At 40.6% G+C, this 14,319-nt stretch overlaps 1 protein-coding gene across 10 annotated transcripts in view; it reads left to right on the top strand.

Annotated features, from left to right (window-relative positions):
* Positions 1–7,769: 7,769 nt before the first annotated feature.
* atf2 (activating transcription factor 2) overlaps positions 7,770–14,319 on the top strand; it is a 147,650-nt gene continuing 141,100 nt past the window's right edge. For all 10 annotated transcript variants that reach the window (XM_069935781.1, XM_069935782.1, XM_069935790.1 and 7 more), the window contains exon 1: positions 7,770–7,859. The gene's annotated coding sequence lies outside the window, so the exon portion shown is untranslated. The remainder of the gene's footprint in view (positions 7,860–14,319) is intronic.

Below are 14,319 nucleotides of genomic sequence, written 5' to 3'. Positions count from 1 at the left end.
GGGAAAAGCACAAATTGCATCCTGTATCTTGACTGCACAGCAAGTGGCAGACTATGATACTGTTAAACAAGCAGTATTTAAAGCTTATGAGTTGGTTACGGAAGCATATAGGCAAAAATTTAGGAGTTTGGTGAAAACGTGGAATCAATCTTATATGGATTTTGCTTTGAAAAAATCTGTGTCTTTTGACTGTTGGTGCACCTCAAAAGGAATAAACAATGATTTTGACAGATTGAGAGAATTAATATTAATAGAGGAAATTAAAAGGCGTGTCCCAGAGGAGATTAAATTATACCTGGATGAGAGAGACGTGGGAATAGGCAGCTAGATTAGCAGACAAATTTGCACTGATTCACAAAAGTACATTCCAGAATAATAGGCATTTTCAGAGATCCATTGTGGAACAGATTAATAAACCTGTTCATAAGGTTAGTAGGGAGCAGGATAGTAGGCCTGAAATAAAATCTGGAGAAAATGTTAAAAGAAAAGATGAAGGTAGGAAAGGACAGAACTTCTGCATTTGTATGGTCATTTTTGTAAGAAACCTGGTCATGTGATAGCAAATTGTCAAGCCTTGAAAAAGAGAAAAACAGGTTTTACCAGAAGCATGTATTCAAACAGTGGAACTTAAGGAGAGCAGAGGTGCCAAACCTGATAAGAAGGTCATGGATGTTTTCAAACTTTTTGTGTCAGAGGGCTTTGTCTCAATAAAGGAAGGAGAACCACAGGTTCCAGTTAAAATTCTTAGAGATGCTGGGGCTGCTCAGTCATTGTTGTTGGAAAGTGTTTTAACTGTGGATCAAAGGACTGACGCAGGGGAGACAACTTTGATTAAAGGTGTTGGAGGTGAGGCAGAGTCAATATCACTTCACAAGTTTGTGCTGAATTCAGAATTAGTCAAAGGACCTGTTGTAGTAGGAGTAATTCCAAAGTTACCCATGAAGGGTGTCTCATTTTTGTTGGGGAATCATTTGGCAGAGGATAAAATTGGGTCAGTTTTAAGATTGACAAATCGGCCTAGTAAGGATGTGGTTAGAGAGGATGGTGAGATATATCCTGCATGTGCTGTAACTAGGTCTGTGATGAGGAAAATGATGACAGCTGAAGAAGATCCAGTTGATAGAGATTTGCCCAGTATTTCTGAAGTACTTTTGAAAGAACAGGGTCATTGTGAGAGTGAGGATTTCTTTGTCAAGGAAAGAGTTAATTCAGCAACAATAAATAGATGCAGATCTTGTTAGCTTAAGGGAGGAAGCGGTAACTGAACAGGAGAGTGAAGAAATGGCTTGTGGATATTACTTAAAAGGTGAAATGTTGACGAGAAAATGGAGACCTCTTGATATTCCTGCTAATGAAGAGTGGAGAGTGATTCATTAGGTGGTTTTTCCTAGAAATTGCTGGAAGAAAATATTAGATCTAGCCCATAGTACACCTTTGGGTGGTCATCTTGGTGTAAAGAAAACCATGAATAAGGTTTTGAAACAATTTTTATGGCCTGGTTTGAGGAAGGATGTTGTAAATTGGTGCCGGACATGTCACATTTGTCAGACTGTGGGGAATCCTAACCAAGGTCCTCCAGTGGCTCCATTACAACCTATTCCTGTTGTTGGGGAACATTTCACTAGGGTTATTGTAGATGGTGTAGGTCCCCTGCCGAAAACTAAGTCTTGTATCCAGTACTTATTATGTGTGCAGCATCGAGATTTCCAGAAGCTATACCACTGAGAAATATTAAAGCCAAAACAAGTGGTAAAGGCTATAGAAAGATTTTTCACAGTGTTTGGACTACCAGAGTGATCAAGGATCTAACTTTATGTCTGGGTTATTTCAACAGATAGTTTATGAGTTGGGAATAAAACGGATCACTTCATCTGCTTACCATCCTGAAACTCGGGGAGCTTTAGAAAGATTTCATTCTACTGTTAAAAATATGATGAGAGTTTACTGTACAGAGAATGGAAAAGATTGGGACGAAGGTACTCATTTATTGTTGTTTGCAGCAAGAGAGGCTGTGCAGAAGTCATTAGGTTTCAGCCCCTTTGAAATTGTGTTTGGACATCAAGTTAGAGGACCTTTAATGTTGATAGAAGAACACTGGGTTAATGAGGATGTGCAGTTGAATTTGCTAGATTAGGTTTCTAAATTTAAAGATAGGTTACAAAAGGTGTGGACTTTGGCTCAAGAGAATTTGGAAATGGCTCAGGGTAAAATTAAGCGTTTATTTGACAGGAAAGCTCAGGTGAGAAATTTTAAGACAGGAAGTAAAGTTTTGATTTTGTTTCCAACACATGACAATCCTTTGAAAGCTAGATTTTCTGGACCATGCACAATTAAATCAAAACTGTATGATGTTAACACTCCAGATAGTAGGTATAAAGCTCAAGTTTGTCACAAAAATATGTTGAAACCTTATTACGAGAATAAGAGTAGTGGAGAACAACCTGTATCAGAGGTGTTGGCTGTTGACAGGGTTGAGGAAGTGGTGGATCATAAGATTATGAAAACAGAATCTTGTGAGGATAACCTTAAAGAAACCATGGTTCCTGTGCACCTGTCTAACTCAACAATTTTAGAAAATTTGGAAGAAAAGTTAGGGCATCTTAAGTTACAAGATCAGATGCAGTTGAAAGAATTACTTTTGAAATACACAAATTTGTTCCCTGATGTTCCAACAAGGACATCAGTGATTTACCATGATGTAGATGTTGGAGAAGCAAATCCCATAAAACAGCACCCATATAGAATAAACATTCAAAAGAGTAAAATCATGGATCAGGAGGTGGAATATATGTTGAGGAATGACATTATTAGACCTTCAAACTCAGATTGGAGATCTCCTTGTATTCTGGTACCAAAACCAGATGGAACTGTTAGGTTCTGTATGGATTATGGGAAGGTTAATTCAGTAACTAAAACAGATGCTTATCCTATTCCAAAAATAGATGAATGCATTGATAAAATTGGCAAAGCTAAATTTCTTACTAAGTTGGATTTGTTGAAGGGTTACTGGTGTATGCCTTTAACTGAGAGAGGAAAGAACATTTCAGCTTTTGTAACTACATGCAGTTTATATGAGTATAAACCTTTTGGCATGAAAAATGCCCCTGCAACATTCCAGAGGATGATTAATTCGGTTATCCAAGAGTTAACTCATACAGATGCTTATATTGTTACAGAGTTCTGTGTTGTGTATTGGCTTGTGTTCTGTGGTTTTATGTTAAAAGGTGACAGTTTTGGCTTAGAAAGCCAAGGTGCAGGTGGACTGCTGAGAGAGTGGGAGACAGACTGAGCATGTGCAAAAAATGATCTAAAAATTTCTGATCTTGGATGATAAACCACCACTGGGGGTGCTGTGGAGTGGAAGGAGGCCCAGAGGATGAGTCATGGTCTGTAGGACAGTTTAGAATGTTGGGATTTCAAAAAGGATGAACATTCCGAAGGCAATCAGAAGAATCTGAACTAAGCCAGTTGTTCCTCTCTCTGCAAGCAACACAAGACAACTTTGAATTTTGTGCTCTCTCTCTCTAAGATCTTTTGGCTTCAGTTTACCAAACAAACTCAATTTTGTTTCTGATCTTTGCTTCAGTTGAGATCGAAGTTTTGTGAGTCTTGTGTGTTTTGTGTTTGTTTTGTGTCTAAGTTTTTCTGTGGGCTTGTTGGAAATGTAACTTAGACTTTGATTACATATGTTATATTTAGGCTGGGAAATTTATTAGTTTTACACTGTATAGTAACCAGTGGGCATTGTTGTAAAAGGGGGAATTTTAAATTAAAGTTTGAAGGTGAATTTTTGTTAATAAAGTAATTGTTCATCTTTATCCCAGTGTGATATGCCTTCTTTGTGGTTGCTAGTTTGATCTTGTAACAAAATTGATGACTTGGTCACAAAGAGGGACACATGGGAAGAACATCTAAGACAATTGGAAGATTATCCAAAGCAAACTTAACTGTTAATTTAGCAAAGAGCCAATTTGCAAAACCACGGTAACATTCTTATGTCATGTCATTGGCCATAGCAAAGTTGCACCTATTCAAGCAAGCTAAAGTGAATGCAATTTCTGAGTTTCTCTCTCTGAAAACCAGCAAGAACCCTTCTGAGTGGTAACCATTTGCCTGTTAAACACCAAAGACTGGTGAACTTTGTTAATGCTAACTTCTGTACACAGTACAAGAATTGTCTGCGACCAGTGAGATTGGACTGTGATCCAAAGAACTTTTCTAAGCTTATATACACATTGCACACACCTGTGCTTAGTATTAGAGGGGGGGGGGGGGATTAAGTAAGTTGATAGCAATAAGTTATAGTTTAATTCTGTTTTCTTGTACAAATATAATTAAGAACTACTTTTGTTTAAGTAACCCTGTGTGGTGATGCACATCTATTACGACTGGTTTTTGGGGTTCTCTGGACTCCGTAACACCCTCCAGAAGATAATTATTAAATCAACCAGAGGTTTGGAAATCAAAGAGATTTAAATAATTGCAGTCTCCTTAACGAACAGTCCCTTCACAAAACAAAACCATCACACCTTATGCCTCTCTATCAAGGCACTCATCGATTTAACCGGGGCCGCATTGTAGGGCACTGATTCAATCACCCAAGGGCTGCAATTAAATTAAAGCAAATCCCGACTTTTTATTTCGGGTGGATCATTTGGGTTCGGCAAAGTAGAGGGGGAAAAAAAAGTGCAACTCCAGGAAGTGAATTAGAACAGAGCGAAGGAAAATATACAAGGTGACCATAAATGGGAAATAAACTTTCAAGGATATCAGGTGGTGCAAAGTGATAGACAGGATGGTAAGGGAGGTGGAGTTGCACTCTTAATCAAAGATGAGCTCCAGGCAATAGTGAGGGATGATATAAGATCTAAAAAGCATAATGTTGAGTCCATTTGGGTAGAGATAAAAAACAACAAATGGAAAAAATTATTGGTGGGTGTTATCTATCGCCCACTAAATAACAATATTTAATGGCACAGGAAATTAATTGAGAGATAAGTGAGGCATGTAATAATGATACGGCAGTAGTCATGGGGGACTTTAACTTCCACATAGATGGTCGTGGGAGTCTGGAAGAGGACTTCATAGAATGCATCCGCGATAGCTTTCTTGAGCAGCATGTTAAGGAACCAACAAGAGAAAATGCTCTCCTGGATCTAGTGTTGTGCAATGAGATAGGTAGAGTAAATGATGTAATAGTCAGAGACCATCTGGGAAATAACGATCATAGTATGATTGAATTTCTCATTCAGATGGAAGGGGAAATAGTTAGACCTAAAACTAATATATTATGCTTAAACAGGGGTGACTACCATAGGATGAGGGAGGACTTGGGCAGAGTGGACTGGGAGCACAGGCTCATTGATGAAACAGATGAGGAACAGTGGAAGATTTTCAAAGAAATATTTTGTAATGCTCAACAAAAATATATTCCGGTCAGGAAAAAGGACAGCAAGGGAGGGAAAAATCAACCGTGGTTAACAAAGGAAATAAAGGAGAGTATAAAATTGAAGGCGCAGGTGTACAAAGCTGCAAAGAGCAGTGGGAAACTGGAAGATTGGGATAACTTTAAGAGACAACAAGGGGTTACAAAGCGGGTAATAAGAAATGGGAAAAAGGATTATGAAAGTAAATTGGCACAAAATATAAAAACAGAAAGCAAAAAATTTTATAAATATATAAAATGGAAGAGGGTGGCCAGAGTTAACATAGGACCCTTGGAGGATGAGAAAGGAAAACTGGTAGCAAAAAATGAGGAAATGGCCGAGGCATTGAACAAATATTTTGTGTCAATTTTCACGGTGGAAGACACATCCAGCATGTCCAAGTGCGGAGTTAAGGATGCGAATGTTGGGGAGGGCCTTGATAAAATAGTTGTTACAAAGGAAGTAGTGATGGAGAAACTAATGGGACTACAGCCAGACAAATCACCTGGTCCTGATGATATGCATCCAAAGGTTCTGAAGGAAATGGCAGAAGTTATAGTTGATACATTGGTGGTCATATACCAAAATTCCTTGGATTCTGGGCAGGTCCCGGCAGACTGGAAGACAGCAAATGTCACGCAACTTTTTAAGAAGGGATGTAGGCAGAAGACTGGAAATTATCGGCCAATTAGCTTGACGTCTGTAGTTGGAAAAATGCTTGAAGCCGTCATTAAAGATGAAATAGTGAAACTTTTCACTCAGGCAGACGCAGCATGGTTTTAGAAAGGGAAGATCTCGTTTGACAAACTTGTTAGGATTCTTTGAGGATATAATGGGTGCGGTGGATGGAGACTTCTCAGTCGCACAAGAGACTTCTCAGTAAGTTACAGGAAAGTGGAGTCCGGGGAAGTCTATTGGCCTGGATCGAAAATTGGTTGTCTGACAGGAGGCAGAGAGTCGGGATAAGTGGGAGTTTTTCAGGTTGGCGGAGAGTAGTAAGTGGGGTGCTGCAGGAGTCGGTGCTAGGCCCACAACTGTTCATCATTTACATTGATGACTTGGAGGAGGGGACAAAATGTGATGTAGCCAAGTTTGTGGATTATACCAAATTGAATGGAAGAGCAAATTGTAATGAGGATGTGGAAAGTCTGCAGAGGGATATAGTTAAGCTAGATGAGTGGGCAAAGGTCTGGCAGATGGAGTACAATGTTAGTAAGTGTGAGGTTATCCACTTTGGAAAGAAAAATAAAAGAGCTGAATATTATTTAAAGGGTGAAAAACTACAGCATGCTGTTGTGCAGAGGGACTTGGGAGTGCTTGTGCATGAATCGCAAAAAGTTATGTTGCAGGTGCAGCAGGTTATTAAGAAGGCAAATGGAATGTTGGCCTTCATCGCTAGAGGAATTGAATTCAGGAGTAGGGAGGTAATGTTGCAATTGTATAAAGTACTGGTGAGACCGCACCTGGAGTACTGTGTCCAGTTCTGGTCTCCATATTTGAGGAAGGCTATACTGGCTTTGGAGACGGTCCAGAGGAGGTTTACTAGGTTGATCCCTGGGATGAAGGGGTTGACTTATGATGAAAGATTAAATCATCTAGGATTGTATTCGCTCGAGTTCAGAAGAATGAGAGGAGATCTTGTAGAAACGTATAGGATTATGAAGGGTATGGATAGGATAGATGTAGGAAGGTTTTTTGAGCTGGCCAGGGAAACTAAAACGAGAGGACAGTCTCAAGATTCGGGGGAGTAGATTTAGGACAGAGATGAGGAAAAATAGTTTTTCCCAGAGTACTGAATGTTTGGAAATCTCTAACCAGGGAAGTGATTGAGGCTGCTTCATTACACATGTTTAAAATTCGGTTAGATAAATTTTTACATGATAGAGGAATTAGGGGATATGGGGAGAAGGCAGGTAGGTGGAGTTAGGTCATAAATTAGATCAGCCATGATCGTATTGAATGGCGGAGCAGGCTCGATGGGCCATTTTGGCCTACTCCTGATCCTATGTAATTCAGGAAGGTTTCACTATTTAATAACCAGTCCGAAGTATTAGTGCAAAATCCAGCCTCCTGTGCTGGAATCTGAAGTGAAGAACCAAGTGTTGGAGGAACGTAAACCATCCCTTTCTTTACCTCCACAAGATGCTGCCGCATTTGAGGGTCTCTCTCCGGGGACCGTCAACTCCTCTCTTCCCACTTGGGAAAAAAAAATTGGGTGCCATTTCACACCCCCCCCCCTCCCCCCACGCGTTGACCCGTCCGTCCTCCGCGCATGCGCCGAGGAGGGGCGGTCACGTGGTCCCGGCGACTCCGTCCTCCGTGCATGCGCCGAGGAGGGGGTCACGTGGTCCCGGTGACGCAGGGTGCCGAGGCCTCGCGATTGCTGGTCGGATCTCGCTCGCTTGGGGCCGCCCGTCGGATTTCGCCCTTGTGGTAAGTTTGTAAACAACGTTTAACGGCGATTGCGGTGCCGGCTCTTAATGATCGGAAAGGCGTTTCTTTTCGGTCTGAGCCCTGGTTGCGGGCGCCATGGGGGGGACGGGGCGTTTCGCGGGGTGGGTGTGTTCCCAGACCTTAGTCGTGAACATGGCGACCCACCGGCCGCCGCCGTGTCCTGGGGCTGGGGTTGGTGTGGCTGTCAAGTGGAGCACACTCCTGGACCCAGCCGCACACTCCTGGACCCAGTTGCACCCAGTGTTGATCGTCAGGGAGGGAGTGACCTTGGGGGTCGTGTGTTTTAGCTTTGAACCGGGACCCCACACGTTTGTCCGAGTTGAATGATGTCGTCCTGAAGAATTCGGCCTAGATCTCATTTCACAACAGGCTGCTCGAATAATCCCCCATCGATACCATTGTACGGCGAACGAACCATTCAGATACATCAAAATTCATTTTATTTCGTGGTTGTCACTCATCCCAGGCCATCCCTGTTCCCCTCAAGACAAATTAGATTGGAGAGACGAGGAAAACATAGATGGGGCCACCAGTATGGTGCTTTTAAGAAGTGCATTAGGAAGTGTAATTGTTTTACTGTTGCTGTAAATTAAATGTCTTTATTGATGGAGAACCCAAGTTTCGCAGATTAGATTTGAAAAATTGGGAAAAATGAAATATTGAGAAGAGTGCCTTTCAAATCATTTAGACTGTAGAACGGAGTAAAGGCAAGGAGACAAGTTTTTTCTTTTAAAAACAAAAGCTTTAAAGAGACTTGAGAGGAATGGTGATGATTAAGTACAAGAGAAATAAGGACATGGAATGGCAGAGGCCAAGTGGCCTACTTCTGCTCCAAAAAACCTTGTGGTCTTGAATCTGGACTGAAGACACAGCGGCAGAACAAGGGCGACGTATCAGAATACAAAATAAAAGTGGGGGGGGGGGGGGAACATGACAAGAATGGACAAGTAGGAGAGGGGATTAAAAATTATCTGTCTTAGAGAGCAGTATTGGAGATTCGGAGCCACTTGGACCTTGTAGGCTTCTGGCTTAACAAGAAAAATGTATGTAAGACGAAGCAGATTTCTACTGATGGAATAACAAGGGGATTGCAGCTTAAGGGCAGGAAGGCAGTGAAGTTCAAGAAGGTTCATGAAAAGGCAAGGCAGTAGGTGATGACAATAGGTGCAAAGAAGCTTTAACTGTAGTCGCTGGAGTAACAGAAGAGTATTGAAAATGTACAATATATTTATGTTGATCGGTTGGAAGGACTTTGATCATTGCTGCAAGAAGTCTAGTGGAAATATCTGTATGAGTGCAATCTCAAAGGAAAAATAGACAATTGAAACACCATAGCAACCATTGTTAGATAATAAGCGGAAGTCACTTTTGAAGGTTTCAAATGGGAGAAAGAGCAACTCAGGGAAACTTGCTTTTTTGCAAAAGTTGAGGGAGAGTTAGCTATTACAACACAGTGTCATTGAGAAGAAACATAGATACAAAATATCTTTGAAAGGAGCACATAGGATGGTGAATGATTTTAAAAGTGATAGGTGCCCCATTTTGTCAAAATACATCGGTAACCTAATGATAGAAAATGACTGTCTTTCCTACAACATTTTAGGAGTGAATGATTCATGACCATGGCTGTTCTGAAATCTAACTTCATGACCTGCATTTAATTTATAAACCTTCCTACTTTTAGGTAATAAACCTGAATCAGCCTTGAATTTTAAATGGTCAATTAGCCTAATGTCAAATATAATTTTTACAAAACAGTTTTATAAAATATAATCCTTTATGTTTCTTAAGTTTAGTTCATTTTCGAGCTTATTATCTGATTGTACATGTTCAACATGACGAAAGTGTCTCAGACTATGACACACACACACAAAAACACACAATACACAGGACATAATGATCAATTAAATAATCAAAATAAATATATATAATATTTGGGATGGCTTTCACGATTACAGGATACTGTTCCATCAGTCTCATAGCCTGCAGGAAGAAGCTATTCTTGAACCTGGCAGTCCTGATTTTTATGCTTCTGTACCACTTTCTTGATGTAGTTGGTTGAAGATACAGTGCGCTGGGTGGAAAGGGTCTTCTATAATTCCTTGAGCCCTATTTAGACAACACTCCCAGTAAATCTCAGCTACAGAGGAAAGGGATCCTCTCTCGCTTTGAATGATCCTCTGTATAGACTTCCTGTCAGATGCTTTACAACTACCATGCACAAAACGATGCAGTCTGACAGTCTTGAAAGGTCTGAACATTAAGACTATGATCACTAATTCCAATAAAAATTGTTTCTCAATATCTATCAGTTACCATGAATATCTTGAAAATTTGATCAAAGAACCACTGAACCTCCTTTGTTCTAGTTTCTAATTGTTCTAATGGAGCCAAACAGTGGGGTGGGGTGCCTGATGGCCCCTCTGGGGGGGGCCACAGTGCATTTAAGTAAAAGCATAGTTTTCTTTTCTTTTCCCCTGCAAAGCATAAGTATTTTTAATGTAGCTGCCACTGGTGCAGACACAGCAAGCCCCGAAGGGTCCTACCACTAGTCACCTACTGCCGATGACTCTATAGGTTTGAATGGCCTTTTAAAGGTGATGAAGAAGTTTTATTTAAAATCCTGCAACTGCAGGGTCTGAGCCCAAGATGGTGGCACTTGTGTTGGGCAGTGGCCATGAGGGGGTTGCAGACAACGGGGGTGCAGTGGGCTGGTTCAAGGCACTAATAATGGGGAGAACACTTCCCTGGTGAGAAGCATAGGAGATTATCCTAATGGTCGATGACCATGGTGGCGGACCAGCGAGGGACTCTGCAGCTGAAGAACACACACAGGCCGCAAGCTGTTGGCGACTTGTGAGCAAGGAACCCGTGTAGACTGCAGGCTGAAGGCGACTTGAAGTCAATGGACTCACAGCAGGCTGCAGGAGACTGGCTTGTGAGTTCCAAGTATAGAAACCAGGATTCAAGAGGATGCTAAGGGCAAGAAGGGGTCCTGAAGATCCCTGGGTGCTGAAGGTTTCCTTATGTCAGAAGTTTGGATCTGGGCTTGAATTGCTGATGGTATGAATTGAACTGGAGTCTTGTATGGCGGCGAAAACACTGAAAGCAAATGTACGGTCCCTTAGACTCTGAGAGGACTCTCTTTTCCTTCTCTTTCTCTGACTGTAAGGTGTGCTAGGAAATGCTGATGTCTGTATTACATTTCTATTTTATTACATGACAAATAGTATCTGGTTTGATCTAAAGCTTGTAGTTGCTGTTCCTTGATTCAATTCAAGCTCTCAACTTAACAGCTGACATTGTGCACTTACGTACAAAATCTATATGAAAATTGTTTTGTAAAGCTTAGTACAATAAGTTGAATTGTTTTCATGCATATGTTATGCCAGTGATTTTTTTTGTGCTTTAATGACTACATCAACTTGCATTGTGTTATATTGAATTAATTGAATGAAAACTTGCTTTAATTGGATTGGGTTGAAGATATCTCTGCTCAAAATTTATACGCCCCCTTCTGTGTGAAGCAGTCAAGATTTGGTTTCTTCCACATTTCTACCATCTACATTAAAAAAAATATTTATACTATGCAAGGTGAAAAGAATAACACATATACAGTATGTGATGATACATCAAAAGAGCATATTTAATGGGAAAAAAATCAATGTTTAAAACTGATGGGATGTAAGAATTCCATAGATGCAGAAGTTAGATGTGGGCTATTTTAAATTCTATAAAACATTGAGGGAGTATGTTGGTGCCTTTTGTGAAAATGAACCTTTTAATTGTGCGGTGAAAGATCAGTGTCTTTCTTCAGTGCTGTCTGTCCTCTTGAGTGTTTCCAGCAATTTCTGTTTTTATTTCAAGAGTTCCAGAATCTGCAGTTTTTGTTTATCAATTGCTCTTCATTATCATTAACTTAGCAAACAGGAATGCTGAACAATAAGATATTTTGCCCTACAATAAATGCTTATTTCTTCCACTTAAAATTGGTGAAATTGTTGACCATTATGTACCCAGCCTTCTAAAATTCCTAGTTGATAAAGGACTTGTGAAATGTAGATCTTGAACAAATAAGATGGTGGTTTAAAGATATATCTGAGACAAGGAACATTAATGTGATGATGTACACTTTCAGTTGATGGTAGTTATACAGAGGAAATATCACTTGTTATATAATTTGAAATAAGTTATCACTCAGTCATTTGGTTTCACTAAACTCCACAATCTCATTGCAGAATGGACCTTTTACTGTATTTCCATGGCTTTGGGTTCCAATGTGCTATGCCCTGCTACCAAATTATGTTTCTCTGTACCAAGGATTTTATTGTATAATTGTGAAAAATGAAAGTCTGCAGATTGATTGCAGTAAAAGCATAAAAATGCTGGAGGAACTCAGCAGGTCTTGTGGCTCTCATAGGCCTGGTCCTTTCTTCAAGGTATGAGCAAAAAGTCAAGCACGGCTGGGGAGAAGGGATAAAAGGGCAGGGAGAGGAGCAAAGGCCAACAGACATGGAGGTGAGGAGTTGAAAGGTGAGAATTGATCAGTGCAGCGTGTGGCTCTGTGAAAGCAGAACTGGAGGAAAGGAACCAAAGTAGAAGGGAAAGAGAGAGACAGCCAGAGGAAAGGAGAAGTAAGGATAGGGGAAGGAGAGAGGTGGTGGTGTTTGGAGGGGCGGGGGGGGGGGGAAAGGAGAGGGCTAATGGAAACCAGAGAAATCAGTGTTAATGCCATTCAGTTGGCAGGTGCACAGATGGGGTGTTGTTCCTCCAATTTGCAGGTGGTTTCAGTTTGATGGTGCATGAGGCCATCGTCAGACATGTTGGCATGGGAATAGGGTGGGAATTGAAATGGGTTGCCACTACAAGAATCCTGCTATTGTGGCAAACAGAGCTAAGGTGCTGAACAAAGCGATCTCCTGTCTGCATCTATTCCCTCCAATGGAGACCACAAAGGGAGTACTGAATGCAATAGATGCCCTCCACAGATTCAGAAGTGAAGTGTGGCTTCACTTGGAAGGACCATTTGAGGCCCTGAATGGTGGTGAGGGAGGAAGTGTGGGCACAAGTGAGCACTTCCTGTGTCCAGTCACTTCTACATTGGATCCAAATGTTAGTCATGTAGCATAATTTTACAGATTTGTTTCCTTGATATGCACAATATAATACTAATGAAATTTATAGCATATGTTCTTTGTGTATGGTAAGCATATTCAGTTGATGAGTTGTTGCCATGTTTAATGAAAGTTAGAATCCTTTTAATTCATGTTCAATTTTTGTCTCATGTTGCTGAATGTGGTTTAGAATTAAATTTTTTTAGGGGTAATTATTATCGATTTCTCAGCTTGAAATGAAAATCATTGCTTATTTAATTTAATTGTAAGAAACTTTGTTGTGTGTGTCAGTTTGTCCCTTGTATTTCTGCTGTGGTGTTGCTATGTTAGTTATTTCACAATTGTTCTCTTGCCACTAAACCATTAGAGAGAGAGAGACTAAGTTTGTTGTTTTTTTGAAATTGTGTGATAACTGTAATGACAAAATTTTGAACCAAGAGCATTCCACAAATTGAAATATCACATTTGTATGGGTCAAGCACACTTGAATCTTATGCAAGCAGTTATATTTAACGGCAAGAATTCAGTCACAGAACAAATTTGCAGCTTAACTAGTACAAAAATTTAAAATGTATAAATAATAAAAGGTTACAAATATTCCATTCGACAACCATAAATCAACCAACTGTTTGTACTAACTGGCAAGGCCAATGCTGTCCAGTCAATTTATAATCTTTGTTTTTGGCACAGATCACTGATTAAAATCAGAATAAAATTTGGGCATGCATGGTAACAGGCCCTCTGGCCCACACTGCCCAAATACACCAATTGGTGTACAAACACCAATTGATGGAGAGTGGGAGCAAACCAGAACACCTGAGGAAGCGCACACTCAACGTACAAACACCTTACAGTCAGTGGTGGATTCGAGCCCAAATCGCTCATGCTGTAATCATGAACTGATTGATAAACTAACCATGCCACCCTTATTTCTTTTAAGTATTCTCTTGCACCTCTACCCTATGTGCTAGGGAAATTGTGATTAGATGGAAAAACAATATTTTAGACACATTTTCTCCCATTTCCTGCATGTCTTGTCTCGTTTTCTCCAGGCAGATCAGAGGTGGTGATTCTCTGTTCTTTACCTTTCACCACTCTAGCTTCTGCATCCATTACTTACTCCAGCTTCAATTCAATCCCACCATCAACCTCTTTTTCCTCCCCTCTCTGCCTTCTGCAGGAACCACTCTCTTTGTGACTCACTGGTTGACCAATCTATCCCAGTCACCTGGCACTTTCCCCTACAACCATAAGTGGTGCAAGACCTGTCCCTACACCTCCTCACTCTGCACATCTAGGAATCTAAACAATTTTTCGAGGTCAGG

This window comes from Narcine bancroftii, chromosome 4 (genome assembly GCF_036971445.1).
Source record: "Narcine bancroftii isolate sNarBan1 chromosome 4, sNarBan1.hap1, whole genome shotgun sequence".
NCBI classification, from domain to species: Eukaryota; Metazoa; Chordata; class Chondrichthyes; order Torpediniformes; family Narcinidae; genus Narcine; species Narcine bancroftii.
The sequence above is the reverse complement of the archived record's forward strand: the minus strand, read 5'-3'. Positions and strand labels throughout refer to the sequence as shown.